The sequence below is a fragment of the Heteronotia binoei genome, chromosome 8, assembly GCF_032191835.1.
Source record: "Heteronotia binoei isolate CCM8104 ecotype False Entrance Well chromosome 8, APGP_CSIRO_Hbin_v1, whole genome shotgun sequence".
NCBI classification, from domain to species: domain Eukaryota; kingdom Metazoa; phylum Chordata; class Lepidosauria; order Squamata; family Gekkonidae; genus Heteronotia; species Heteronotia binoei.
In genome coordinates, this window is record NC_083230.1 from 81,634,106 (window position 1) to 81,660,470 (window position 26,365).

At 42.9% G+C, this 26,365-nt stretch overlaps 1 protein-coding gene across 3 annotated transcripts in view; it reads right to left on the minus strand.

Moving 5' to 3' along the window:
- GRAP2 (GRB2 related adaptor protein 2) overlaps positions 1–24,292 on the minus strand; it is a 102,445-nt gene extending 78,153 nt beyond the window's left edge. Inside the window, exon 1 of one of the 3 annotated variants that reach the window (XM_060245419.1) lies at positions 24,094–24,292. The gene's annotated coding sequence lies outside the window, so the exon portion shown is untranslated. The remainder of the gene's footprint in view (positions 1–24,093) is intronic. The other 2 variants (XM_060245418.1, XM_060245417.1) reach the window with 2 other exon arrangements.
- Positions 24,293–26,365: the final 2,073 nt, after the last annotated feature.

Sequence of the window (26,365 nt, forward strand, 5' to 3'; positions counted from 1 at the left end):
ATACTCTGAGTTTCAACACAACCAATATCTACAGAGACTATTGTGCATCTAACTGCTTAATTGTGGGATTGACAACACAACTCTTTAATTCTAGCCGGCTTTTGCACCACTACATGCCCCTTAACAGACAGTTGTTTAATTTATCATGGGTATGCAGTGATAAAGACACTGTTGTCTGTCAATACTGTTTTTATAGGAGCCTTGTTAGACCACAGAAGCTGACAATCCCATTCGTATGCTTTGCTTTCAGAACTCCATCCCTAATAATAATAAATGCCACAGTCACAGCCAACTTATAACCAGTGTGCTCCCTGTAAACTAAGTTAGTGTGAGCTAGCTCACAGATTTTTAGCCTCCAGCTCACACATTTTTGTCTTAGCTCAGGAACGATGACCTCAGGGACAATAATTTATGCAGTAGCTCACAATTTTAATGTCACAAAGTAGAATTTTTGCTTACAAGACTCTGCAGTTTAGAGGGAACATTGCTTATGACAACCCCTCATGGGGTTTTTAAGGCAAGAGATGAGCACCGGTGGTTTGCCATTGTCTTCCTCTGCATAGCAACCCTGGTGTTTCTTGGTGATCTCCCAGCTATTCAGGCTACTCTGTCCCTAATACTATTCAATAAATATTTAGATTGTTTCACAGCTGTTCTCTGAATTAATGGGATTTTGAAGACATGAACCTATCACACCCGATCTTTGCTAACTGCATCTGTCTTCAGAATGGGACTTTCATTGATGGGATGCTGAGAGTATCCTCCAATGTTTTTCATGGTTGACCTGTAGCAAGAGAGAGAAGTGGGCTCCTCTCTGGGTTCACAGTCACTACTGATGTGATAATCCAGGCTGCATTATTTTATAGGATGGTGAGATAGAGAACAAGGGCTGTTGGAAACATTAGCAGTAGGCAGAGGAAAGTACCCACATTAACATGGCAAAGGGGTGGCACATCCTTATCAATTGGGTCTGACAATGCAAAAATACTGGATGTTCCTGGGACTCCCCCAAGGCCTGTCTAACCACATAAAGGGTTTGAACACAGGACTGTAGGCATGCTGAGACTGTGTTCTTCCAGAACACAATACAGAGGTCCTCAAAATGTGGCAGTTAGTTGATAGGGCTCCTACTGGGCCCAGTGAGTGCTATGTAGCCCTTGATATTTTGTGGGTGGGGGCATGCTGATGTCACAGAGGTGCTTCCATATATGGCAGGTGTATGGGTGCTGTCAGCATGATGCTCCATGTTCAGCACTGCAGTTGTCGATCCTGTCACTGTGCACTCTGGTGCTCTTTATTTTGTTCTCGGTTCCTTGGGGCTATGACTTTTTAAAATATTTTTTTTTCAACTGGGACAGTATAAGAGGCCTATTAGCTACGCTGGTATGGTGCTGATATCAGCAGCACACCAGCTGTAGAATTGCACTGCCCGTCCATTAAAGAATGCTGAACCCATTTCAATGTTTATTTTCCTCAACAGCTAGGTAATCACATTTATTTATTGAAAATACATATTTTTAAAAGCATTCATCCAATTTTTCTCGCTACCTGACCAAAATTACTCATGTAGGACTGCAATTTCTTCTCTGTAGTCTGTATTCTTAAGGAATCAAGGAGAGCTTTTTCCTCTCTGAGACAAAAAGATAAAAGCTTTTGATAGTCCAAATTCAAGATTGCAACATAAAGTGAATAAACACTCCAAAGACATATTCTCATATGGAAATCCTTACTGAGAACAAGCCTTACGGATATCTAGTCCTATATGTTACCCCTTTAACTGTTAAGGAAGATCAAAGCTGAAATACATCTGGCACCCTTTAATAAATTATAGGGATTTCAGTAACTGTGATTTAAATGGGTTGACTGGAGTCATTATTTGGCATTTCTTGAAGTGTCAAGTAAATTTCTAAAACTTAATTGAAATGCTTGACTTGCATAGCAATGTATTAGTAATTCTCATCAGATTGAGCTGAGCTTTTAAATGTTACATTTGAGATGGTTTGATTTATGTCTTTACTATCTATATTTGTTTTTTTAAAAATAATACCTCCCCTCATTTTGTCCTATTCTTTTGATAGGCATTAATTACCCTTCTTAGAATATTTATATATGGAGACAGCATTAAAATTGAATGATTAGATTTAATGTGTGCACATTATTAGATTCACCATTTTCATACTTAGCACTGAGACTCTGGATTGCTTTTTTATTTTGCTGCATGTTCAGCTGTTGAAATAATATCATTCTGTATGCCAGATCTTAAGGCATCCTCTGACCATTTCCATTTATATGGGTAACTAACTCCCTTTTGTCCATGGATTATAATAGCACTGTGTCTTAGTGTATCTCCACACAAGTACGTGTCCCTAACATTTTTGCACACTGTTCTTTACCCAAAAATACTAGATTGCAATTGCATTTCAGTTTAAATTACATTTTTTACTGTGACCATGTGTGGGAAAGCCCTAACAGACTCCTTTCTTTTCTGCAGTAAAATGTTGTTAGAGAAGAGTAGTTTGTTTCAAACAAAGTAAACCTTTCTCTGTCAGACTCTTTCCCTTTGAAATGCCCCTGGCTGCTTTTATCCCCAGCTGGTTTACTCAAATGAGTAAGCTTCAGCTCTTCTATCCATTCCATATCCCCACTGAGTCCATAAGGGATTACGGTTCCCAAAGGCTCAGTCCAAAGCATGTATGCCTGTCTGTTGTTCCCATCACTTTTCTGTACACCAGAATCTAAGTCATTTATCCCTGTGCTTGAATTCCTGAATGCACTGATAACAAGCGGGGCCTGAATTCTGTTTAATTCCATGCTGTTCTGATGTTCAACAATTCACAGTTGGAGTAGTCTTGTGGCCATACTAATAGATAAGAAGATATTTTGGGGGTGAGTTGTATAAAACAGCAAGTATTTGCAGGCAATATTAAATCAATCCACACAATTTCAGCATTTAGTCTGGAAATAGTCCACTCAGGCTGGTTCTAGTGATATGTAAAAGAGCAGTTCATCCCTGTTCTAAGGAGGAGATGCGCATAGCAGCAATGGCAGAAAGAGTGGCAGTACACTATGCTGCATGTAAATTGCAATCCAGTTCATACGCTTTACTGTCAGATATTCAATGAACATTAGATGTCACTGGCTCTGAGGGGGCTGAAATGCATGTAGAAGATGAATCTTGGTCATCCACACCATACCCCATCCCAGTTCAGTTCTATGTTATGTAGGAGATGATAGGCTGATGACTATTCATAGCATACAGTGTTGTCAGTTATCCTTTGATGATGTGTAGAGCTAGTGCATGATGCTAACACATCAGATTGTCTTGGTTTCACAGGCATAAGGGCAGCCATATAGCACTGTAACCACATACTTGTCAAAGCACAGAGTCTTGTAGCTGGCCTTCTTGGTATTGTAACCAAAGTGTATAATATTATATGTGTAATATTGTATATAATATTTTGATGTTTTTCACTCAGCTTGCTAATACTCTCGTTTTGTATGCTTTTTATCATTGCAGCACACTGCAGACTGAGCTGACATTTCCAGTGAACTATCAGTGATGAGGTTTAAGATTTTGAGCTTGATGGTAACAGAAAATCCAGGACTCAGCATTTTGTATAAAGTTTTTCTAATGTAAATTACTTTGCACTTATCAGCACTGAATTTCATCAGTTCATTGCCCAGTCAACCTAGTTTTGTAAAACCCTCTTGCAGTACTCTATACCTTGCTTCTGACTTTAATATTTCATTAGTTTTGCATCTCCTACAAATTTTACCAGCTTGCTGTTCATTTTTCTCTCTCCCATGGCTTATGAATGCATTCAATAAGCAAGTCCCACTACAGAACCGTGGAGCATATATATATGCCAACATACTGCAAATAGTTATCTTTTATGCTTTGCTGCACACCTATAAGAGCAAATAGTTTCCTTTTATGCTTTGCTACACACCTAGCACTAGTTAGAATGATGTCGGGTTAACATTAACATTTTATTAATGCAATATAAAACATGTAGACTGGAATAGGCAAACTTTTAACTTTAACAAAATAATTTTAAATCAAATGAACAATTACTGTTCTTAGATACAACACAGTGCATTCCACGTGCCTAGTTGATAAGGTCTGTACTCTGACTTGCTTGGCTCAGGCTGGCCCAGGCAAACCTTGGAAGCTAAGCAGGGTCGGCCCTGGTTAGTATCGGATGGGAGAGCACCAAGGAATTCCAGGGTTGTTATGCAGAGGAAGACAATGGCAAACCACTGCTGAATGTCTCTTGTCTTGAAAACCCCATGAGGGTTCACCATAAGTCAGCTGCAACTTGACTGCACTCACCACCCATTGAGGACATGGTGCTAGACTGCACGCCCCCCCCCCCCAAAAAAAAGAGCTCAGTGAAAAAGCACACACAGAAGATCCTAATGCAATCATTGTCCATTTAAAGATCTCATATTGCTCATGTTAGGACAAAAGATTCTCTGCCTGAGCTACTACTCAGTCAGCGCAGACATACTAAACTAAATACACTTGGTCTGATTTGGTACACGGAAGTTTCAAGTGGTCTGCCAGCAAATCACTCACTTTATCACAGCTACCATTCTTGTACCCAGCCCACACAATTTCAGACTAGTTTTGCCTCAAAGCAGGAAAGAAAAAGGAGGATGGCTAAACAACCCAACAATGTGTTCTGCCAAAGGTTAAGCTGTGCAATGTGGACTGGGAAAGCAGGGCAGAAAAAGCAACATCAAAAGTATTCAATGAGTGACACCAGGGAGGGACTGGATATAGGCAAGCAGGAAGCTTAGGATGTTATCCAGCAAAACTAAGGGTCTAACTGATAGTTAGCCAGTTTGGTGTAGTGGTTAAGAGAGGCAGACTCTAATCTGGAAGAACCTGGTTTGATTCCCCACTCCTCCACATGCACCTGCTGAGTGACCTTGGATCAGTCACAGTTCTTGAAAGAGCTGTTCTCTCAAGAGCAGTTCTCTCAGAGCTCTCTCAGCCTCACCTAGCTCACAGGGTGCCTGTTGTAGGAAGAGGAAGGGAAAGAGATTGTAAGTCTCTCTAAGACTCTTAGTGAAGGGTGGGATATAAATCTTCTTCTTCTAGTCCAAAATAAACAACAAAAAAGTTGAGATATACGGAAAAAACAATTCACTGTAATTCAATAAATTCTAAGCTAAACAAATAAATATCTTAAATTAATTTACAGTAAATATAACAAAATAATCACATTTTTATAAAACTCCCCTATTGTGAATTGTAAAATAAAAGACCAAATAAGTTTTGACAAGCTGTCTTCATCTGGAGGTCAACTGTACAAAAGACACAGGTTGTCCCAGGTGTGCCCCAACTCTCTGGAAGAGACTGCTAGAAATTAAAGGTCTGATTTAAAGGGCTGAGGACAGCAGACCCGGCCAAATTGGCAAACTACCGACCGGTCTCTAATTTACCGTTTTTAGGTAAAATTATAGAGAGGGCAGTGGCGTCACAGTTGCAGGACTTTCTGGATGACGCTTCCATCCTAGACCCTTGCCAGTCTGGCTTTCGCCTGGGTCATGGGACGGAGACAGTACTGGTCGCCCTGGTAGATGATCTCCAACGGCATCTGGATCGGGGTGGTGTGGCGGTGCTGATGTTGTTGGACCTGTTGGCCGCGTTCGACACGGTCGACCATCGGCTACTGACCCACCGCCTCGCCGATGTAGGGGTTAGGGGGTCTGCCTTACAATGGCTTTCCTCCTTCCTTGAGGATCGGGGACAAAGGGTGGCAATTGGGGGGCGAGTGGTCCCAGAGGCGCACACTGGACTGTGGAGTGCCTCAGGGGGCAGTTCTCTCACCAATGTTATTTAATATCTATATGCGCCCCCTTGCCCAGATTGCTAGGAGACATGGGCTTGGGTGCCATCAATATGCAGATGACACCCAACTCTACCTGCTAATGGACAGCCGGCCTGACTGCGTCCCAGAGAATTTAGACCGGGCCCTGCAGGATATGGCAACCTGGTTGAGGAGGAGCGGGCTGAAACTGAATCCAGTGAAGACAGAGGTCTTTTGTATAGGTCGGGGCACTCGCTGAAAGCGGCGTGCCGGGTCAGGAGCCTGGGAGTCTTACTGGAGCCTTCACTATCAATGGAGGCCCAGATTGCAGCCACTGCCAAGTCAGCCTTTTTCCATCTAAGATGGGCAAAGCAGCTGGCTCCCTTCCTAGAGCATCAAGATCTGGCAACGGTGATTCATGCAACGGTCACCTCGAGACTGGATTACTGTAATGCCCTCTACATGGGGCTGCCTCTGTACCGAACCCAGAAGCTGCAGCTGGTGCAGAACGCGGCGGCTAGACTGCTGTTGGGGCTCCCCAAGTGGGAGCACATATGGCCTGGGCTACGCGAACTGCACTGGCTGCCAGTTGTATACCGGGTTTGATACAAAGTGCTGGTCATTACCTTTAAAGCCCTATATGGTCGAGGACCTGCCTACCTTAGGGACCGTCTCTCCCCATATGAACCCCAGAGAGCACTGAGGTCAGCCGGAAAAAACCTATTGACCATTCCCGGACCGAAAGAGGTGAAGTTGCAAAGCACCCGTAACCGGGCTTTCTCCTCTATAGCTCCGAGCCTATGGAATCAACTTCCAGAGGAAATGCGGGCCCTGCGGGACCTTGAACAGTTCCGCAGGGCCTGCAAGACCATCCTCTTCCGATCGGCTTTCGCTGAAGAAAAAGGAAATTGTTAAGAAAACCGCCATCATAAAAGCAAACATAGCACTAGCACTTTTATTAATTAATTTTAAAACTTAATCAGGATTTTAACTAAACTGTTTAAATGTAGTTTTATTCAATTTTGTATAATTAATGTATGAACTATGTTGTTAGCCGCCCTGAGCCTGCTCCGGCGGGGAGGGCGGGATACGAATAAAATTTGTTGTTGTTGTTGATTTAATTACAGTAGTGGGTACCCCAGCAAGGGCAGGATGCTTGGACCTCAATGTGGAAGCTGAGAAGAAGTCTCTCAGGCTGCAGATAGTTCTTGGATACTGGGGTCTGAGGAGGAGGGCATGGCTACTTCCTAAGATCAAAGCATCATCTTTGTCTCTTTGGGCTCATTGAGAAGGCATCAGGAAGTACCCCGAGATGCTCTCTCTCGGATTTAGGGTTTCCAGGTCTGAGTTGGGAAATACCTGGAAACTTTGGGGGGAGAGGGGGGTTTGGAGAGGAGAGAGACTTCAGCAGGGTACAATGCCATAGAGTTCACCCTCCAAAGCAGCCGTTTCTCCAGGGGAACTGATCTCTACAGCCTGGAGATAAATTGTAATAGCTGGAGATCTCCAGCCCCCCCCCCAGAGGTTGGCAACCACGTCTGGATTGGTGGTGCCAGGATCCAAGCCTCTTCCTTCATCCAAGGCTTTGGGTTCTCCCGCTAACAAGGGTCAGGAGACTGCAACCTTCTTTATTGCTCACAGCATATAAAGGAGCACGCACCATTTCTGTGTGAAGGCCTAGCAACTTCCAAATGAATTTTGATGATGCATATCTTTATTATACTAACTTAAAAGTTAGCATGGTATACTGGTTAGAGTATCAAACTAGGATTTGGGAGACACAGGTCTGAATCCCTGCTCCACTATGGAAACTCACAAGGTGGCCATGGGCCAGCAGGGCCGGCATCTCCACTAGGCGACCCTAAGCCATCCCTTAGGGCAGCTGCCCTCAGGGGGTGCTGAACTGGGCACCCCCCACATGACTCAAGATGGCGGGGGGACAGGCAGGGGGTGACAGTGGCAGGAGATGGGCAGCCAGCATGGGGAAGACTGACCGCTACTTGCTTTACCCAGCACAGTGCTGCCCGCCCAGCCCCACTGGAGTGTGCTAAGCACACAACTGGCTGCTCCACCCACCCAGCCCCATTTGGCTCTCATGCTGGTGCAGCAGCAGCTGGGGGAAGAGGCGTGCCAGAGGACACCCACCTGCCTGCAGTAACTGGGGGCTGAGCTGTGCAGGGCCAGGAGCCACCACGCAGGAGGGGGGCATCGGGGCCCCAGCCTGGTCTTGTCCATGGGTGGGAAGGAAGAAGGGCACCACAGGTGGGTGGGGCAGTGGGGCAGGAAGTCAGGAGCAGGGGGCTGTCTGCAGAGGGGGAGGCTAGTGGGGCAGGGGGGGGCCTTGCCTAGGGCACCAAAAAGCCTGGGGCTGGCCCTGTTGGCCAGACATTCTCTCCTAGCCTAACCAACCTCACAGCGTTATTATGAGGATAAAACAGAACAGAGAATGGTGTTGTAAACTTTGGGTTCTCGGGGGGGGGGGAGGGGATATCAACAACTAAACAAATAATTTTAATACATTTTTCCCATGGCCTGCTAATCTTTTTGTCACATCACTACCATTGTACAGTCTGATTTAAGTGACATATCTTTGTTATCTTTCAAAACAGGCAGTCAACATCAAAGTTCTGATAGGAAATTTTACAAATAAAGTAACAGTCTCCTCTATAGATACTAAAGACTTGCCACAGATTGTAGGTGCCTTGTTTTCAGGCACCAACACTGAAACAAAAATGCAGTAAGGCTTTCCCTATCGCTCCTCTAGAAAAATACAAACATTACTGAAAATAGGTGCTACTGCTGGAGAAAAGACAGCCAACCTTTATAGGAGTAATATGCTACAAATACTGAAACTGAAATAATTTTGATCAATGTTAGTAATAATATTGGCAGACCATACATTCAATAAACCTGAATAGCCATATTAACAATGAACACAATTAGACCAAAGGTCAGAACTCTTTAAGTTAAGCACACACTTCTTCCACTGAAATCAAATTGACGTAGACATTCTTTAGTTGGATCATGCCCTTCATTTCCTCAAAGTATTCCTATGCCAATGAAATATCAAAAAATAAATACTATAGTCTATTCTAGATCAGAGCACTGGACCGTTTCTACTCTAAGATGGTTTAGGTGAATTACGTTGCACTGTAAAGGAACAAATATATTTACTCACCTTTTCGCTTAAGTTGCTTTTGGTTTATAAAACTATAGATCAAAATGATGGAGTGTTAGTCTGAGTACAGTTTCTACCTGAGCCATGGCTCTGTTCACAGTAACCCTGTCATTTTGAATTCTTCATTCTCACACCAAATTTGAGAAGAGAGATTCTTTTTTGGGAAAGTGGTATATAAAAACATTGGCAGTGGAAGCACAAAAATGCAACACTTCTGCAGTAGCGGTGAGCAGTGTGCTACATGCCCTGTCCCCACAGCATTCAATGTTATTGCAGCCCTCCCCTCTGCCCCTCCCCCTTCCCTGTCACATCATAAAGCAGCACCCTGGCTCAGCTGGGGGATAAAAAGTTATCTTAAGTTTTGTGTTGCATGCCTAATGCCTGCTATGCTATGCGTATTCACAGTGGAACCAGGAAATAGGTAACGATAACTCTTAACGATAAAAAAATATCATGAGGTTGGCAGACAATGGGTTATGCAAATAGAAAATGTCATCAAGCTGCAAATGACATGGCAATCCTGTGGGGCTTTCAAGGTAAGAGATAAATGAGGTAGTTTGCCATTGCCTGCCTCTGCATAGCAACTCTGGACTTCCTTTGTGATTTCCCATCCAAGTACTAACCAGGACCCACTCTGCTTAGCAGCCAACTTCTGACAAGATTGGGCTAGCTCAGGCTATCCAGGTCATGGGAATAGGTTAAGGCTGGCTGGGGAGGGGCTGTAGGTCAGTGGAAGAGCCTCTGCTTGGCATACAGAAAGTTTCCAATTCAATCTCTGACATCTCCAGTTAAAGGATGAGATAGCAGGTGAGGTGAAAGACCTCTGCCTGAGAGCTTCTGCCAGCCTGATTTAGACAATACTGAGCCTCATGGACCAATGGTCTGATTCAGAATAAGGCAGATTCATACGTGTTCATATGTGGTGGCTATTCCTTTCTCCTGAAATATATCACATCCCTGTATCTGAGTTAAGGCCAAAAAAGCACAAGTAGAGCTTAGCTGAAGGAAACTACAGTGCTTTCAGTTTGAGAGCTGACTGGGAAAAGCTGCTAAGAGATGTATCTGTTTCATAGATGTTCAACACGTATACCCGCTCAACATGTATTTTTGTAAACATGGTGTTTGGTGTTTCTTTCCTCCAAAGGAAACAGATACTGCAAAAATGTTCTGGAATGACTTCCTGCTTGCACAAGTGAGAAGTGCAATACTGACAGAACCATTTGCCTTTTCCATCAAGCCTTTTCATATCTGCCCTCATATCGTGGGCTGGAAGACAACCAAAAGCATTCTGGGTATCACAGCGGTCAGGTGGCAGACCGACCACATTTTTGCAGTTGACACACTGGCCTTTGTGCAATAAAGCCTAAGGATTATGAGGACCATGCCTACTTATATATTGCTTGCAAGGTTGTAATGCTGGTCCAGGCATCAGCTTTCAAGAAGACTGATGCATCCTAGAAGAGCATGGATGTTATGGGCGAGAGATAAAGGCACTGAAAATGGACATGCTATCTAGATTCAGTTCCTGTTTCTCAAGCTGTCTTTCGATGCAACTCTGAAAGCTACCTTTTACACATGAACATTGAAGATTTTGGTGCTATAAAAGAGTAAATTTTGGTGCTAATGTTTTCTCTGGCTTTGAAGCCCAGTGCCTACAATGTAAGCCATTTTCCCCATGCAGTTATGGAACACCTTGTCCTCTTTAAAACTAATAACCTGGATGGACTGTGTCTTCTTCCAACCACTCTGCAAGATCTCATATTATAGTCCACATGTTCCATCTAATGTGGTATACTGCCTCATTCCCTTCCCCCCCTCATTATTCCCAATTCACTCTCATCTCTTCTTGCTCCTCTCTCATTCTGTTCCTTTATACATTTGGGACAAGATGCATTCATTTTGACTTTTATCTGCTGAGGTCCTTTGAGACAGGGATTATTTATGATTCAAAACAAGGCCAAGTTGTTAGGCGGGGTAGCAGAAATGATTTAACAAGTCACAAAACCTTCCAAATTTTATTTAGCATGCATAACTTGATAATAATCAGAATGAGCTACTTTTGAAATCATTCAGTTGCTGTTAGTAATTAACTAACCACATTTACTGAAGAAGAAAAGCTGCAGGTGTTATGAAGTATTCATGGTCCACAAGTAAACAGCAACTGTGCATTAGAAGTGATGTACTGTCAGGGGTAAAATTCATAAAACCCTTCATGCAGTGATGTCAGTAATACATAAACCCTCAATTTTTACCAAAAGGCACAATGTTAAGGCAATCTCAATATGAAAGAAGTGAATCATAATGCACTGTGCATTCTTCAACTTTCCCAAGGAGATGGAAAGAACATATTGAATGATTTAAACTTTAGAATGGTAGAGATGAGTGGAAATGGGACATATGGAAATAACATCTTTACCTGACTTCTAGCTTCTTATCCTGCCTGTAGACCTTGAGGTAATATACTAAAATTTCAGGTCAGGCTTTGAGGATCAGATCAGATGTTGGAAGATCTGTGATCAGATGTTCCAAGTCCTTAGCAAATGCAAATAGCAGCTATATAGGAGTCCTGATTTGGAACCATGGTATGTGGAGGTGGGGATGGGGGAGGTTTAACCTTTCCCCATGGTTGTATCTTTGCTGATCAGCACCAAACCTTCCCAGTTATCCAGAATCTCAGTAGCTCTATAGAGGGAAAAGAGATGAATACCTCTCTGCTTGTATTTTTTCCCTTCCAAAGCTAATGACAGCCCAATGGGTTAAACTTTCTCTCCCCCACATCATAGTCTGAAATTGGGGGCTTGTGCTATTCTTACAAAAATGGAGCAAAATTGCAATACTGGGACATCTAGTATGGCCCTAACACCCGGTTGTCTTACAGACAGTGGGTAAGATCTAGGGATGGGCATGAACCAGAAAAATGTGGTTCAATTTGTGCTGTGTGCAGTTTGTGAACCACAGATTGTCACAAATGTTTTTGCACGAGATGAACTGGTTTAGTTCATGAAGTTCCTGATGCAGGAGAATGCCCCTCCTGGTGCGCTAGAGACACCAAATTTGCAGGGAATCTCTGGGTGACTCTCCTCTCCACGTATGGTGAGGATTGGATTTATGGGGTCCAAGTTATGGCCAGTGTTCCCTCTAAGCTGAGTAAGTGTGAGCTAGCTCACAGTTTTTTAATCTCCAGCTCACACATTTTTGTCTTAGCTCAATGAAAAATGACCCCAGAGCAAACAAATTTATGCAGTAGCTTACAACTTTCATGCCAGTAACTCACAAAGTAAAATTTTTCCTCACAAGACTCCACAGCTTAGAGGGAGTATTAGTTATGGCCCTCCAAAAAAGGTGCCCCATTCTAAATTGTTTCCAGTGGACTAAAGTTAAACCAGAGAATTTCTCAGTAAAAACTGAAGGGGGTGCATTTTTGCAAGCCCAGCAGAACCAGTGCCACTGTAACAGTGCAAACCCAACAGAACTAAGGTCAGGTCAGGAAAGTGTTTTTTGGGAAAATGTCAGGCACAAGTTTAAAACTGCATAGAATGGACTCCCTGCAAGCTACACACACCAAACACACAGGGAACGTCAACCTGCCAACTGCTCCTCTGCAATCTCTCCAAGTTGGGGGCGGATTACATTTCCGGGGTTATGGATAGGTCTCAATAAAAAATCTCTCAAGTGCGCTCTCTCTCTCTTGAAAAGGCAGCTGCTGTTATAGGAGTCTATGGAATGACTCAAAAACAAGCCAGAGATACCACACTCACAGTGAAACTTCATCTGGGCAGACCACCCCCCAGCCAGACACTGGAAGCAAGGCAGCCTCTCTGTCAAGGCCCTAACCTGGGGGAGAATGGGAGCCTCCTCAGGGCCTGGCTGTAGTGCAGAGGCCAGTGCCTGGTCCAGCCCTTGAATCAGAGGGATGACTTGCCCCAGGCTGGCCATATGAGAGCACAGCATGTCGGTGGTGTCCTGGAAAGGCCAGGGAACCAGCTGTCACAGCAGCCAGAAAAAGACTATGACCTCCACAAGGGAGAAGAATTGGCCATCCAGAGCAATCATCTCATCGACAAGGCAAGTAACTGCTTCCTGGGCCCTCCATGTTGCCCTTCTGGAAGGCACTGTCAGTATCCCTGTGGGAATGACCACTTGGAGGGTGGCCTGCCTTGATTTTCCACCATCCATGGCTCCCTGAGTGTGGGGAGTCTTTTTGGGATGCCCCCCCTGCTCCCCCTCCTGCTGAGAGGGGGCAGGACTCTTCATTCTCCCACTGGCCAGCACTCTTTCCTCTGGTGGCAACATAAGAGGGTGCACCCTTTGCTGATGCCTGAGGAAGATGGAGGAGGACAAATGTTGGAGGTTTGTGCCTCTGCCACACAGGGGTCACTGGGGAGAAATGTTTCTAAAGTTTGGACTGGATGTGATGCCCCAGGACTGGAGAAGATGGGAGGAAGGACAACTGCCTTCTGGCACTGAGCTGGGAGGGGTCACAGAGAGGTGTACTGGAGGCAGGAGCAGCAACAGGGAGTTGTGTTGAAGGAGAGGCTTCTTGCCTCCCCCCTTTGAATCACTGCTGTCAGAGATTTCTCCAAAGACTGTTATCAGCTGCTGGTCTTTGGGCAGTGCTAACAACTCTTTGACCTTTGTGGAGAACCTCAGGAACAGACCAGAGGAATGAGGCTCTGAGACCTCTGGTGATGCCCTGCTAGGTGTGAGCTCCTGTGGGCTGGCAGGTTCAGTTTGGTGTGGTACATGGTCGATGGAGGACTCTTCCCCTTATGACAAGCACCTTTTGCATGCTCTTTCACCCTCATGCCACAGAGGGGTTGGTTTATGAGGGGTTTATGAGGCAATGCTCCCGCTAAGCTGTGGAGTCCTGTGAACAAAAGTCCTACTTCGTGAGCTACTGGCATTGAAGTTGTGAGCTACTGCATAAATTAGTTTCCTCTGGGACCATTTTTCCTGAGATAAGACAAAAATGTGTGAGCAGGAGGCTAAAAAACTGAGCTGGCTCACACTAACTCAGTTCAGAGGGAACACTGGTGGGAGGGTATAAAATTGTGGGTCCTCAGTTGAGGCACCCAGTAGCTATGCCCCTCTGCTTGCCATGAGCAGAGACACAGGGTGGTTCAGAGCTCTGAGTCCACCTAACACCAAAATCCCAGAAGTGGAGAGGAATGTGCTCTGCTAGTTTGCTTTTAAGAAGTTTCCTGTGCCTCTCTATGAACTTGTGACCAGCTGAGGTAAAACAGGCAGCACAGTTTAACTGAGCATGTATATAGCATTTTTCTGATACCAAACAACAGAATGGGATATCTGTTATTGGCAGTCAGCAATGCCTGTTAAGCCTTGGAGAGCTCCTAATGGTGTTTCTGACACAGCAGAATTCCACCTCCCATGCCAGTTTTGTGAACAGTTTACTTGAATGGAAAATGTCTGGAATATGCATTCATTCATGAACCACCATGAACAGCATCAAAGTTTGTGAAATGTTCAAGCTGGGTGCCCTTCCACAAACATCATTTCATGAACCTCGAACTGGCCAAAATTTGTATTGAACTTTAGTTCGTGAGCCAGTTCATGCCCATCCCTAGTCAGATCCATGCAGATTTTTAGCTCAATCTTACCCAATTCCCCTTTTCACTGCAGCCCCAGTACCACATGGCTTTAATCAGTGCAGGTCCCATGATTGCCAGCAAAGCTTTTTTTGGTGGGCTAAAAGGTGGCTGGATCCAGCCCACTGGCGTGTATCCAAGCATAAATGGACTTTGCATGGCAGGACTTTCTTGCTTCCTCCTCTTGCTGCAGTCCAGTGAGCCCCTCCAAATCTTGCTCTTGGAGGTCAGAATACTCTCAGCAGCAGCATCTCAGTTTATCCCTGATGCTGTTACTGAGGGTCTTCTCCCAGGAGCAAAATTTTCAGGGGTTCAGTGGACTTGCTATGCAAAGTCCATTTATCTTGGATACACCTCAGTAGGAGAGGAGACTGGCAGAAAAAGCTGCACCCTATTCCAAATACTTAAATGCCATTACATCTTAGAAACTTTGGGTTGAAGGGGGTAGTTCAATGAAAACATCAACCCAGAGTGTCACAGAAGTGCAAAAGGCAAACCCTGCGCTGTGGTTTATAAAATAAAATAGCTGATTTTATAATGCCTCTGAATAGGTCTATGGTGCAGTCTCATTTGGAATACCGTGTGCAGTTCTGATCACCATATCCCAAAAAAGGGCATTGCAGAGCTGGAAAAAGCACAGAAGAGGGCAACCTGTATGATTAAAGGGTTGGAGAACCTTTGCTATGAGGACAGGCTGCAGATTGCATAAAAAATGCAGAAAAGCAGAGGAACAACCAAGTGCACAGAAACACCATGATACTATGGGGAAGTAGGGGACAAAGCCACTTCCCAACAGAACTCAGCCTGGGGAAAATCACCAGTGTGGAAATGGCTGTCTTCTTGAAATAGGAAAGTAAGACATCGCTACCACTAGGACATCTAAGTAGTTTCTATATCAGTTTTGATGTTTACATAGGCACAAAGAACAACAATGTCTGCAGAGCACCTAGATTCAAGTCCAGTAGCACCTTAGAGAATAACAAGATTTTCAGAGAATGAGCTTTTGAGAATGAAAGCTTGCTTTGTCATTGGTCTCTTGTGACTCTCTAAAGTGCTACTAGGCTTGAATATTGAGGGTTTTACTGCAGACCAGCACAGCTACCCTCTGAAAATGTCTGCAGGGATATTTATCTTGTGATAATCAGGCAAAGATCAGTTGTGAACATTTTTAAAAATTCTGTATATCTTATATAAGCATCTAAGTTGCAAACTTTCCATACTGATATTGCTCATTTTAATCTTGATTTCTTTCCCCTGCATTCAGATGTCATAACAAGGGGCATTAAACACTGGCTGGGTGCAAACACAGTTTATTGCATCCCAGCTTGTATGGAGTTCACCAACTCCAGTTCACTGAGGAACCTGCATTCAGACATCATGATGGAATTAGACATTGGCAGGGAACATTCAGTCTAGTTCTGTATGCTGGAAGATGAGGGAGGGGCATCCACAAGCAGAGCCAGCTCAAGGTTGATTCAACCTTCCATCCTTCCGATGTCGGTAAAATGAGTACCCAGCTTGCTGGGGGGAAAGTGTAGATGACTGGGGAAGACAATGGCAAACCACCCCATAAAAAGTCTGCCGTGAAAACACTAAAAGCAACGTCACCCCAGAGTCGGAAACGACTGGTGCTTGCACGGGGGACCTTTCCTTTTCCTTTTATAACCTGCTTTTCTCTACTTCAAAGAGTCTCAAACTGGTTTAGAAGCGCCTTTCCCTTCCTCTCCTTAGGGACCTTGTGAGGTAGGTGGGGCTTAGACAGTCCTGTGAACTGTGACTGGCCCAAGGTCACCCAGCAGACTTCATGTGGAGGAATGGGGAATCAAGCCCAGTACTCCTGATTAGAGTCTGCAACTCTTTACTTCATTTATACCTCACTTTTCTCCACAATGGGAACCCAAAGAAGCTTACATCATTATCCTCTCCTCTTTATCCTCACAACAATCCTGTGAGACAGAATAGGCTGCCTGTGTTACTAGCCCAAGGTCACCTGGCAAGTTTCCATAGCATAGTAGGGATTCAAACCCTGGTCTCCTAGATTCCAGTCTAAAATTCTAAGCACTATACCACACATACTTTTGTGAGGTGGCTGCTGTTGAACATTAGAAGGAGCGAGGTCTGGAAGAGCCATGCAAGTTGGGTAGCAGCAAGTTACTCAGTGCTTTCCTTTCCACTGGGCCTAACCCTATGGTCCTCTCAATAGCAAAACAACCCTCCCCCTGCCTTTTACAGACAGAAACCAAGGTTTCAACTGGCAATGTTGTTGTAGTTGGCTAGCAATAACCACAGAGGGCATTTGTTTCTTAAAGTTACAAGTGCTGCTTCTATTAGGGAGGGGAGTTTTTAACCCCTCACTTTTTAATATTTCAGATTTTTCTACAAACTTGGGGCTTTTCTCAGGCTGCTGAAAAATCCATCTTGTCTGTCTGTTGCTCCAGTCTTCGGATTTAAGTATCTGGCCACGTTGTGAATTAGATATATTGTTGGTGATAATAATGATGATGATATGATTTTCAAACATGTATCCATTATTATGACGTGCCATCCAGCTGCAACCAATTTATGGCAACACTTCATGGGGTTTTCAATGCAAAAGATGAGCAGAACTGGTTTGCCATTGCCTTCCTCTGCATAGCAATCCTAGTCCTCCTTCATGGTCTCCTATTCAAATACTAACCACAGTTGACCCTGCTGAGATTCAGTACTCTGATGAGCTCTGCTAGTCTGGGCTACCGAGGTGTAATCTATGCATTTTAAGTTAATAAATCACAGGAATTCTCAATCTAAGATGAGAACATATGTAATACAAAATTATTATGAATGTTAGTGTGTGTTCTCTAATTTGTAAAACTACACATTTTCTAAGTGTGCAGAATGAGATTATGTATAATAATAAAAAGAGCAAATTTATAGTGTCCTGAGGTGCAAATGTGCTTGCTAGGATGTAGAGACATTTATTTTGAAATTAGTATTTCAAAATTTCTTTGGTAGGGTATGTTATGGCAAGTGGCATTTTGTTGCTATTGTACTATAAGGGCTTGTTCAGACGCACAATTTAATCAGTTGTTGCTGCTGTTTTCTACCAGATTAAAAGTGACTGATCAGACAGCAACATCTGCCTCCCAGTAGTCAATCGTCGCCCCCCTCCAATCCTTCTCCAAACTGGATTATTTTGTTACCTGCTCCTTTGTGGTGTTTTTTGAGTTGTCCAGTTTCACCTTGCACTTTTCTCCGTCTGGAAAGTTCTGCTGTGATATTAACCAACTTCCGGATGTCTGAAGGCTGTCCCAGAGAAAAAGGAGCCTCAGACATCCGGTTTATGGTTGCCATTTTTTTTTACTACTTAGCAATATGCACATAACTGCATAACAACATAATGTTTTTACCTATGCGCATGTGCATAATGTGTGCATGTGCATAGTGCTCTTATGTACCTAATGGTGGAGGGGGAAAAAAGAACTGCATGATGCCATCATGTGGATGGCAGAAGATGGTTTCCCTGCGGAGTGATTGGAATTGCAGTATGGCAATCTGATCGATAATATCCGGAACAAAGATATTTGGAACAGAACTGGGTCAGTTTAACACGGACTCAATACGCTGTGTGAACAGGGCCTAAACATATATTAACTTATTGTAAAACAAGTGCCCCTGTTTAACATTGTTGTGTTGTAGGGTACAATTATGGAACACATAGATCATTCTCGTAATGGCTACTAATAAGCATACAGACGGATCTATCAATGGCCCAGTTTGATGTTGAAAAATACAATGTTCATAAATAAATAAAACTGAAGCATGTAATGCATACACTAACACACAGCACCTACACTTGTTATGCATAATCTGTCATATAACATATGTATAGGTAAAGAGATATCTCATGAGAAGGTGGGCATTTTGGCCACCATGAAGCTATGAATGTCTATACAAACTTATGACACCTGTACATTACTGTAAGTAGTTCCAAAAGTGCTGAAACTGACACAAGCATAATAAAAAAAGAACTTCCCTACTACTAGCTGTGCACAAGCAACCGCAGTGGTTAGATCCGCACAATCACTCTGGACTAGTAGAACTGTGTGGATCTGACGGATCAGGTCATTCAAATATGACATTTTGAGACAATGATGAAAGGTGTTCAAAAGGATAAGGAGAAAGGTCATTTGTGTTCTATTTTGTGTGATGCTGGCAAGGGACATACATTTAAACTAGACAGGTACTTCAATAAAAAATAGGAAACATAAAGCAAGAGTCATCTAGTGCTGCAAAGATACAAGTGATTTGTTGTTAGTATTTCTATAGTGTCTTGGAAAGGTAACATGTAAAACATTAAAGGTTATTTGCCAAGAACATATGTTTGCAACTCCAGCTTTTCAGTTACCAGTGGAGTTTACACAGTCGGCTAACATCCTCTATGTTTTCATATCTTTTTCAGAGCTGACCTTTGATCTCAGCATCCTAATAACGTATTCTTTCTCAGCAATCATCTGCGGTTAAACTCTCCTCTTTATATATTAAAATGGTTCACAGAATGTCTGTCTCATCTGAAGAAATATGATAACAAAGAGGGCTCAGATGTTTGCAAAATCTATCATTTCCTCAGGGATTTAACATTTTTGCAGGAAGACTGATTTACAATGCTTTGCTGATAAAGACATTTTTTCCATGATGAGGACATAGCCATTGTGGTTCTAACTAGCACATGGCATCTAACATAATATCTTACCTAGCCAGAAACCAAAGCCAGGAGCATCTGAATAAGAGCCACACAATTACTATAAATGTATTAACCAGTATCGTGGGGATAGGCACATATCCTAAAGCCTGAAAGCTAATTGCCATAGCAGGTATTTGATAAATAAATGTTGGTTGCTATTGTTTTTATTTCAGACTAGCAAAAGGCTGTCCTAACTTGGATGGCCCAGGCTAGCCCGCTCTCCTGAGATCTCAAAAGCTAAGCAGGGTTGGCTTGAATGGTAGACCACCGAGGATGTCCAGGGTTGCAAGGCAGAGGCAGGCAATGGCAAACCACCTCTGCTTATCTCTTGCCTTGAAACCTCCAGAGGATTGACCTGAAATGACTGCTATGATGGCACTTTCCATCAGCAAAGGGCCTCTTAAATTTGATGCCAAGGTAGTAGGACAAATGTGGAATGGGGAGGAGAGAAGCCAAGTCAGAAATCACCCCGCTTAGGGTACCGCAGTGGAGGAAGAAAGAGTGAATGAAAACATTGGTCCAAGGCTTTTTGGCATCCCAGGGGAACTGTGACTTTGGCACTTCCCCAACCCCAGTCAATATTTGATACTGTCATGTAGATATCTATATTTTTAGAGAGGATAAATTTACTTCTTTTGAACTTGGCATCCTTTTATGCCCTAGGCAATTGTCTACATTTGCCTATATTATTAGGGTGGCCCTGTGTAGGGGAAAGCACATTCTAGAAGTTTCTGGAGTGTGATCACAGTTTGCACATCTAGGTGATCCCAGAAGCTGAGATTAAAAGCATGCAAATCTTCTCTGGGCTGCATGTGGCTCAGTAGCCCTGTTCCTCTAATGAGGAGACTAACCAGATCAAGATTGTTTCTAAATAGGTTATTTGCCCTGGGTTTGATACTGTTGAGAAGCTTGTTTTGTCCCTCTTTCCTCCAGCATTATGGTGTATTTATGAACCTCCTCAGGTTTCCATGACTTTCTGCAATCTTTCTCAAAGCTGCTTTGCTGTGAAGTTTTGGGAAAGACTGCAGCAAACCCTTGGTAGTAGCTGTGTGGATGGGAAAGTTCAGATTTTCCTGGGCCCATCCACATTGCCCCACTTTTACTGCTCCTGTCTCCATGTGCTTATCTCCTTCCCCCGCCATCTGGGTTTTGTTTTTTTTTAATCAGCAACTGAATATCATAATTATGTTACAACAACCTCTGTATCAGGTTCTCTGAATTCTCAGCTTTTGTTCTGTTGAAGAGATATGAGGGGGAAGTATATCTACAACAGAAAAGGCTAAAGACTTACTTTTTAAAATTCAGAGAATCTCATACATAGATTGTTATAACTATACAGAATTGCCATTAAAAAAAAAAGAAGACCTACTGGTGCAGCAGTGGCCTGGAACAAGGAAACCACAGGCAATCTTGCCAAGTGCATTCCCATTGCACTGCACTGTATGGGCAGCCACAACAGCAACAGGGAAACTACACAAACCGGTCCCTGTGTGGAAAACATCCAAATTTTCATTTAGGCAGGCTTTCTTCCTCATGTCTTGACAGATCAGAGTCCTGTGTTATATGGTCACACAACATTATCTGATCAGCTGTGAAACATGCCAGAACATATAGCATTTGTATAATACAGCACTATCCAGCAATTTGAAGTTAGGAACTGCTCAGGGCACTTAGTTATTTGCTTCATGAAATTGTCATCTCACCTTCTAATGCCTCAAGATATGCACCTGAAATATGAGAACACTGATACTACCTACCTTCACTTTAATTAAGGGCAAGCTGCACAGCATGGGATAGAGGAGGTTGGTAGTATAAAATATGCGTCTCCAAAGCTAATGGATCATGATAATGAGAATGCAAGTATACTGGACTCATGGGCAATTAAATCATAAGAGCAGTAAAATCTTTTCTTTACCTCTCTGGAATTACTATTATAGTAAGAAGCAACCAATACCTGGGAGTTTAGACCACTGGCTTCTGCAGAGACTACTAATGACTTGCGAGTCCAGCTGAAGAGCCCATCCCCAATCGAACAAGAGGCATTTGTGCTTGTAGCAGAAGAAAGAATAGAAGAAGCTCAGGCCAGAAAGTTTATGCCATCATATCCTGGAGAAACTATTAAACTTCTGCTTTGTCTTATTGTTTTGCCTCCTGTATCTTGTAAAATTATTATTATTAGCATTAGTATTGTCGATTGTAATCGCATTGAGTTAGGGCTACCATATTTTTAAAAAGGACAAAAGGGCATATTTCTCAACTGACTATTCCAAACAACTGGTGCAGCAGTGGTCTGGGACAAGGAATCCCATTTTAAATGCCCTTCCTATTTAAACTGAGGATGGCCTCCACTGGGTGACTATAAGGCAAAAGAGGCTCTGCTTCCCAACTCCAAAAAAGGACATTTTCATTAGTTTTTTTTTTTTAAGTGCCCAAAAGAGGATGGACACACACACACAAAAAGAGGACATATCCTCTAAAAAGAAGACATCTGCTAACCCTAACTGAATGGGCTTGCAAAAAGGAGCTAAAGAGATAAAAATAAGAATTTTGAATGAATGCAATGGCAGGACTTGCAGCCAGGGCACGTGTGAGCTTAATTATTGGCTTTCAGTCAAGCAGCTCGCTTGATTATTTATTCAAATAGTTTAATTCCCCTTTTTCAGTACAGGATACTTACAAAGTAGTTTACAATAAAATTATAATCTGGTTTACAAAATATATTTGAGACACTAAAAATAACACATAACTAAAAGCAAAACTGATGCTAATATCCAGTGCAAAATATTAAAGTAGTAGCTAATATAAATAAGATTCAGCCAAGCCATGAAAGACCAAGAGTGACATATACCCCTTCAGCAAAGTCCAAACCAGCATTAGCATCAATAAAAATCCATTTTATAATGGATATAAAGCCGCAGCCTGCATAGATTGCCAATGAATAGTTTTCCCCTCTCCTTTTTTCTAAAAGAAACTGTTTTAAACTTCAAGAAAGTACAGAAGAGGAGAAGTAGAAATAATCACATGAGAAATGTAAAGAATCACTACCTAGCAGGTTTACTAGGAGCTAATAGTAGAGGGTGAACAGCCAATACCTTTGGCATTATTTAGACCTCAGTGACTATCCTTCAGCAATTACCTGCATAGGGGACCATGTTGGAGGGTGGTAAAAGGGAAATTAATGCCTGAATAAGAATCTCATGCAGTTGACACTACTTCAGGCCTCTTTATTTGTGGTGGAACATGGGGTTTTTGCTCCTGCTTTCCATGTTTGATGGCCTTCTGCTACCTCCTAAACCAGCAAGCTAATTTCTGGGATGGCCATATTACCCAGGGAGAAAATAGCTTGAATGTGGAGGAGGATTACATTTATTCTGCCCCAAAATAGCAACAAATAAGAGAGAGAGAGAGAGAGAGAGAGAGAGAGCACAAACCTGTAAGTGGGACAAATGCAAGATAATGGAGTTCGGGGGAGGGATATTCTTTTACAGTCAAATGGGAAAGAAGAAACAGGGCAAACCACTGGAACATTTGAAAACTTAATTATGACAGGAGTTGTACTTTTGCATCAAAAAATCAAATCAAACTCTCTGAATAAAACCAGTTAAAAAATCAAGAGAATTTAGATGGAAAGCTAGGAGATTTAGAGGTACTCCAGTTCATTCTGAGAATTTGCTCTTCTCACTCCAGCTATTTACAGTGTTGGGAATAAGAAAACCAGTGCCACACTGTCACCCAAATTACTGTGTTGCTGCATCTCTCATCTCTTCTACTAAACTGTGCAACAAATTTGGGTTAAAAGCACAACAGGATGGGATGAGCTATAAATATAATAGCAATTCTCATCCAGTTTGAATTGCTTTTGCATTGAAAAATTGTTGGGCTGTTGTACAATAATATTAAAGTATTCTCATCATTTGCAAATTGAGTGCAATGTGGGAAAGTCAGTATGAAGTACCCTCCCCTACACACCACTACAATTCTAGCCCTTTGCATATGTTCACTGCATGTGCATTCAGTCTGCGTTCATTGTGCAAATGTAGTCCATATGCGTATGTGTTTGCTGAGTCATTATCACAACTATAGGCATTTTCATTCATCAAATGTACATGCAATCTGGACCTGGAATTTTATAGGGTACTGGTCTTTGGATACAAAATCAAAATAAACGATCACTGAGATCTTCAGACAAAAAAAAAAGAATGCACAAATGTTGCAAGCTCTCACATATAACATAGCATACAGAAAGTCCTAATGTCATACCTGGACAAGCTATCTCTCTTCACAATTAAATATTCTACCTTTTGTAGGGTTGCCAGCCTCCAGGTGGAGCCTGGAGATCTCCCATTTTTACAACTGATCTCCAGCTGGCAGAGATCAGTTCCCCTGAAGAAAATGGCTGCTTCTAAGGGTGGACTCTATGGCATTGTACCATGCTGAGGCCCCTCCCCTCCCCAAACCCTGCCCTCTCCTGGCTTTACCCCCAAAGTCTTCAAGTATTTTCCAACACAGACCTGGCAGCCCTACAGAATTGTAAAAGAAACTTGCATGTAAAAATGATGCAATGGTTCATTCATCCTCTTCTTATTTCTGTGGCCATTAAAACAAATGATCAGATATTTAATCAGCTTCTGAGTAGAAGCATTCTCACATTTTCTGTGAAAGGCTTTCCAATGCCAAATGTATTTTGGCCATCCATTTCAAAGTCAACAACTGGATTCCATGTTATCCAACTTGGCATTATGCACTACAAAGATTAACTACTGTACATACCTCTGAGATCCAAAAGGCAGCATCCACTTTACTTCTGTTTATGAGATCCAACTCTTGCAGCATCTATGAAGAAATGAAACTATATTGGTGTTCCATGACACATCACCAGACCCTGCTCTCTTTCAGACTAAGCTTTTGCCAAGCACAGATAATGTTTAGAGCCATTCACAATTACAGCAGGCCTTCACCATGTACATCCCCCTCTCCTCCAAGGTTCCACCAATGACATAATTCTATGAAACCACAAGCCATGGAGGAACTCAGATGTCACATCTCGGAAAGCTGGGTGTTGGCTTAGACTTAAACTGCTGTGGTTTTCTTTTATTTCTTTTCACTGTCAAGTGATACATTGTTTTGTAGTCCTGTGGGACTGAGAAATGTCCCTGTGCGGGGGATTGCCACGAGTTTCCTCATTTCTCGGCATCATACTATATAATGCAAAGTCTTTAAAAAAGAATAAGAGATTGCAATCAAAGGGCAACTTGGTTTGCAATGCAATATTTTATAAGAGTTTTGGTAGGAGAGAGAATACATAGAGTGCCTGGATTCAAAAGGTCCTGAATTGATTTTTTTTGGAGTGGGGGTTGGAATCTTCGGATAAAAGATCTCATGCAGTAGGTATGGGAAATAACTTTCTCTGACTGGGCTGCTATTCCCAGTCATAATTATACTGACCAATGGTTTAACATGGGGTAAGGCTGTTTAATATATTCCCAGTATTGGAGATCATTTTATAACCTTATAGATCTAATTCAGAAACCTGACCCCAAACACACAGATAAAAACCCCTATGTAACAAAGCTAGGTTCAAAAGTGTGTTTGTGGAGGGGGCGGGGGTGTTTCTACAAACTAGGGGAAAATCTTGGGATTGCAGAAAAATACCAGAAGTAATTAAAAAAAAAGGCAGCCAAACAGAGGAACACAGGCATACACATCACAACTTTAAAAAAAATGCAGAACAAGATTTCATAACATCATACTAACAACTCTATACACGTCTTTCTGAAGAAGTGAGCAGTGACTCATGAAAGCTCATACCCAACCACAAATTCTGTTGTCTTTAAAGTGTTACTGGCGTTTTACTCTTTTCTAACTCCATACACAGGCACTTCCCCGACAGTGAGAAATCAGAGATCAGACAGCAGGAAAGGACAGCATTATGGGGGTAAGGATGAAGCAACCAGGGGTGGGGGAGAAGAAATCAATAATGGGAACAGCCCAAGTAATTGGGAGTAGCAAAAACAGTACCTTGAGTGAGAAGAAAACAGCAGCTGGGGTAGGTTTGCCAGTTCTGGTTTGGGAAATATTTGGAGGTTTGGGGGATAGAACCTGGGGAAGGGAGAACTTTAGCAGGGTTATATTGCCATAGAGTCCACACTCCAGAGCAGCCATTTCTCCAGTAGAACTGATCTCAGTCATCTGGAGACAACTATAATAGCAGGAGATCTCCAGGTGCTACCTGGAGGTTGATAACCTTACCAAGCAGAAAGAGTGGTGATAGGAGTGCTAGGGGGAGAAGAAATCAAGTCAGTCAGCAGGGGAATGTTGAACAAGAAGAGACAAAGAGGATGGCGGTGGCATTTTTCCTACCTGCAAATTTTCCTGAGCTGCTTCTGTTACAGTAGAGCCTGGTATTAGCTGCAGGGGAGCCCCAGAGCCCAGCCATGGGGGATGCTGGGAGCTGCTCCAGGACTGGCTGCAGCAGGTGCTGGGAGCCACTCAAGGCATGAACTGGTGGTACCTGGCTCCCACCCCCCACACCTGCCACACCTCCTTTCCTCCCTTCATGAAGAAACTGCAGCTGCTCCCAGCAGACCTTTAAAGGTACCCACATACTCCAGCAGTAGTCCTTTACAATGCCCACCACTCAGGCTCCACAGAGAAAAAGAGAGAGAGAGAGAGGAAGAAAGGAAGGATGGAAGAAAAGAAATAAAGAAATGAGGGGAAGAAAGGGAAATAAACAGAAATAAAGAAATGAAATGGGGGAAGAGAAATAAACAGAAATAAAGAAATGAAATGGAGGAAGAAAGGGAAATAAGGAAATGGGGGAATTAAAGGGGATAAAGGGAAATGAAACGGGAGGAAGAAAGGGAAATAAAGAAATGTGGGAAGAAAGGGATATAAAGAAATGAGAAGAAAAAGAAATAAAGAAATGGGGGGAAGAAATGGATATAAAGGGAAATAAAGAAAGGGGGAAGAAATGGAAAGAAAAAAAAGAAATGTGGGGAAGAAATGGAAACAAAGGGAAATAAAGAAATGGGGGAATGAAGGG